The 4,490-nt window shown below is 41.2% G+C and overlaps 1 pseudogene; it reads left to right on the top strand.

Moving 5' to 3' along the window:
- Positions 1-794: 794 nt before the first annotated feature.
- Positions 795-2,831, top strand: LOC136793742 (tigger transposable element-derived protein 1-like; annotated as a pseudogene).
- Positions 2,832-4,490: the final 1,659 nt, after the last annotated feature.

The raw sequence follows: 4,490 nt of genomic DNA, 5'->3' as shown, positions 1-4,490 counted from the left end.
TCCACACCTTGACTGCCCAACATTAAGTGCATGTTCACACATGTGCGTGGGCACACTTGCACTCACACACATTCTGTTTTCAGGGGACTTGAGTGCCACAGTAATAAATGAGGACAGAGTTCTCACTGAAGTACCTGTAGATATAGCCTCTGGATTCAAGGTAGTTAAGGTCAGTGGAGTCATTTCCCACCACTGTAGCCACTGATCTCCTAAAAAGGAAGCTTCTCCATGATTCCCCCATGAATCACCTGGGTCACTTAAATAGATGACAGATAGGTGCATAGATAGATAGATAGATAGATAAGGGATTTTTTTAAACTAATCTCTTCAAATTAGGTTTTATTTCAAATGAACGCTACTATAGTCAGCATAGACACACCTCGGTTTATTGTGTGTTGCTTTATTGTGCTTCGCAGATACTGCATTTTTTTTACAAATAGAAGGTTTGTGGCAGCCCAGCATCAAGCAAGTCTACTGGCACCATTTTTCCAACAGCATTTGTTCACTTCACGTTTCTGTGTCACATTTTGGTAATTCTAGCAATATTTCAAACTTTTTCATTATTATTATATTTGTTACAGCGATCTGTGATCAGTGATCTTCGATGTTACTACTCTAATTGTTTGAGGGGCACCATGAACTGCACCCATGTAAGACAGAGAACTTAATCAACAAATGTTGTATGTGTTCTGACTGTTCTACCAACTGGCCATTCCCCCCAACACTCTCCCTCTCCTCCAGCCTATTTCCTGAGACACAGCAATATTTAAATTAGGCCAATTAATAAGCCTACAATGGCTTCTAAGAGTTCAAGTGAAATGAGGAGTCGCACATCTCTTACTTTAAATCAAAATCTAGAAATGATTAAGCTTAGCGAGGAAGGAATGTCAAAAGCCAAGGTAGGCTGAAAGCTAGGCCTCTTATGCCAAGTAGTTATCGAAGTTGTGAATGCAAAGGAAGAGCTCTTGAAGGAAATTAAAAGTGTTGCTTCGGGGCTTCCCTGGTGGCGCAGTGGTTGGGAGTCCGCCTGCCAATGCAGGGGACACAGGTTCGTGCCCCGGTCCGGGAGGATCCCACATGCCGCGGAGCGGCTGGGCCCATGAGCCATGGCCGCTGAGCCTGCGCGTCCGGAGCCTGTGCTCCGCGACGGGAGAGACCACAGCGGTGAGAGGCCCGCGTACCACAAAAAAAAAAGTGTTCTCTCTCTCTCTCTCTCTCTCATACTGTTCCCTCCCATTTGTTCAGCTCTTTTTTAAAAAACTAAAAAAAAAAAAAAAAAAGTACAAGTGTTGCTCCAGTGAACATTCGAATGATAAGAAAGCAAAACAGCCTTACTGCTGATATGGAGAAAGTTTCAGTGGTCTTGACAGAAGATCAAAGCAGCCATAACATTCCCTTAAGCCAAAGCCTAATCCAGAGCAAGGCCCTAACTCTCTTCAATTCTATGAGGGCTGAAAGAAATGAGGAAGCTGCAGAAGGAAAGTTTGAAGCTAGCAGAGGTTGGTTCATGAGGTTTAAGGAAAGAAGTCGTCTCCATAACATAAAAGTACAAGGTTGAAGCAGTAAGTGCTGATATAGAAGATGCAGCAAACTAACCAGAAGATCTAGCTAAGATAATTAATGAAAGTAGCTACACTAAACAACAGATTTTCTATGTAGATGAAACAGCCTTATACCAGAAGAAGATGCCATCTAGGACTTTCATAGCTGGAGAGGATAAGTCAATGCCTGACTTCAAAGCTTCAACGGACAGGCTGACTCTCTTGATACGGGGTAATGCAGCTGGTTATTTGAAGTTGAAGCTGATGTTTATTTACCATTCTGAGGATCCTAGGGCTCTTAAGAATTATGCTAAGTCTACTCTGCCTGTGTTCTGTAAATGGAACAACAAAGCCTGGATGACAGCACATCTGTTTACAACATGATTTACTAAATAGTTTAAGCCCACTATTGAGACCTAATGCTTAGGGGGAAAAGATTATTTTCAAAATATTACTACTCATTGACAATGCATCTTGTCACCCAAGAGCTATAATGGAGATGTATGAGATTAATGTTTTCATGCCCGTTAACACAACATACATTCTGCAACCCATGGATCTGCAACTTTCAAGTCTTATTAAGAAATACATTTTGTACACCTATAGCTGCCAGAGATAGTGATTCCTCTGATGGATCTGGGCAAAACAAACTGAAAACCTTCTGGAAAGGATTCACCATTCCAAATAACATTTAAAATATTTGTGATTCATGGGAAGAAGTCAAAATATGAACATTAATAGGAGTCTGGAAGAAGTTGATTCCAACCCTCATGGATGACTTTGAGGGGTTCATACTTCAGTGGAGGAAGTCACTGCAGATGTGGTGGAAACAGCAAGAATAGAAGTGGAGCCTGAAGATGTGACTGCATTGCCGCCATCTCATGATAAGACTTTAATGGACGAGGAGTTGCTTATTATGGATGAGCAAAGAAAGTGGTGTCTTGAGATGGACTCTACTCCTAGTGAAGATGCTGTGAAGATTGTTGAAATGACAACAGAGGATTTAGAATATTACATCAACTTAGTTGATAAAGCAGCAGGAAAGGTTGAAAGGATTGGCTCCAATTTTGAAAGAAGTTCTACTGCAGGTAAAACACTATCAAACAGCATTGCACCCTACCGAGAAATCATTTGCGAAAAGAAGAATCAGTCAATGAGGCAAACTGCATTATCGTATTTTAGGAAGTTGTCACAGCCATGCCAACTCTGATCAGTCAGCAGTCAACAAGGAGGCAAAGCCCTCCACCAGCAAAAAGATTAGGACTTGCTGAAGTCTCAGATGATAGTTAGCATTTTTTAGCAATAAAATATTTTTAAATTAAGGTATGCATATTTTTTTAGATGTAGTACTATTGCACACTTAATAAACTACAGCACAGTGTAATCATAAATTTTATATGCACTCGGAAACCAAAAACTTCGTGTGACTCACCTTATTGCAATATTCACTTTATCGCGGTGATCTGGAACTAAACCTGCAATATCCCAAAAGTATGCATGTATAAGACAGTGTGAATGACACACACAGTAGTCACATTTTTTGCTATAAGGACTACTCTTCCAGAGGGAAGAAAATCAAAAATTAACAAGCAAAAAAGTCAGCTGCAGGTGTGGCACTGTCCTGAAATTTAGGAGGGTATATATTCATTTTTTATTGTTGCCATGAAAAATGACCACCAATTTAGTGACTTAAAGCAACAAAAATTTATTGTGTCACATTTCTGTAGGTAGGATGGGCTCACCTGATTTCTCTCCTCCTGGGTCTCAAGGCCAAAATAAAAGTGTTGACCAGCCTCAGCTCTTCTGCAGAGGCTCTGGAAAGAATGTGCTTCCAGGTCCATTCAGGTTGTCGGCAGAATTCAGTTCCTTTTCACTGGAGAACTGAGGCCCCTGTATCCTTGGGGGCTGTCAGCCAGAGGTTGTCTCAGCTTCTAGAGCCTTCATCACGGTTCTCTCCATTTTTAAAGCCACCGACAGGTAGTAAAGTGCTCCCTGTGCTTCAAATCCCTCTATCTTCTCCTTCTGTCACATTCCTCCGGCTCCAGCTGAAAAAAGTTCACTGCTTTTAAAGGCTTGTGTGATTAGATCCGGCCCACCTGAATAATCCAGGATACCCTCATTATTTTAAGGCCTGTTACCTTAATTACATCTGCAAAATCCCTTTAACCATGTAATGTAACATATTCACAGATTCCAGGGATGAGGGCATGGACATCTTGGAGGACCTTTCTGTCTACCACAGAAGACACTGAACCTGGGTCATGGCCAAGTGCAGAGAAGGAGGCATTTTAGACCAAGACTGATGGCACTTTCATGTGGGATTTATTATTGTTGTAATTATCTTGTTTAATCCAGTGTACTGGAAAATACTATGAAAATAAATTTGTTGATTTCAATACACTTTTTCTTATTACATATAAATATACATTTAGAATATATAGATATATGTATTTATATAGTCAAAACCTTGGAGCTTCATATTTAGCTCATTCAATTTATGAAAAATATCTTAGCACATAACCTAGTTAGCAAAGCTAGTCCTCTTTAATCAAGACAATCAAATCTGATTTACTGTCAGAAAAAAAAAAAAACCCTCTGACTTTACCCAAAGTAATTAATTAATTATAAAATCCACGAAAAAAGGGCTTCCCTGGTGGTGCAGTGGTTGAGAGTCCGCCTGCCGATGCAGGGGACGCGGGTTCGTGCCCCGGTCCGGGAAGATCCCACGTGCCGCGGAGCGGCTGGGCCCGTGAGCCATGGCCGCTGAGCCTGCGCGTCCGGAGCCTGTGCTCCACAACGGGAGAGGCCACAACAGTGACAGGCCCGCGTACCACACACACACACACACACACACAAATCCACTAAAAAAGACACAAATCAGAGTGAGAAGTTTACAATACTGTAAAATAAATTACAAAAAGTTGTCAAGATTAAAATGACACAGATCTA

The sequence above is a fragment of the Kogia breviceps genome, chromosome 3 (assembly GCF_026419965.1).
Source record: "Kogia breviceps isolate mKogBre1 chromosome 3, mKogBre1 haplotype 1, whole genome shotgun sequence".
In the NCBI taxonomy this organism is placed as follows: domain Eukaryota; kingdom Metazoa; phylum Chordata; class Mammalia; order Artiodactyla; family Physeteridae; genus Kogia; species Kogia breviceps.
This window is presented reverse-complemented; position numbering and strand designations above follow the sequence as displayed.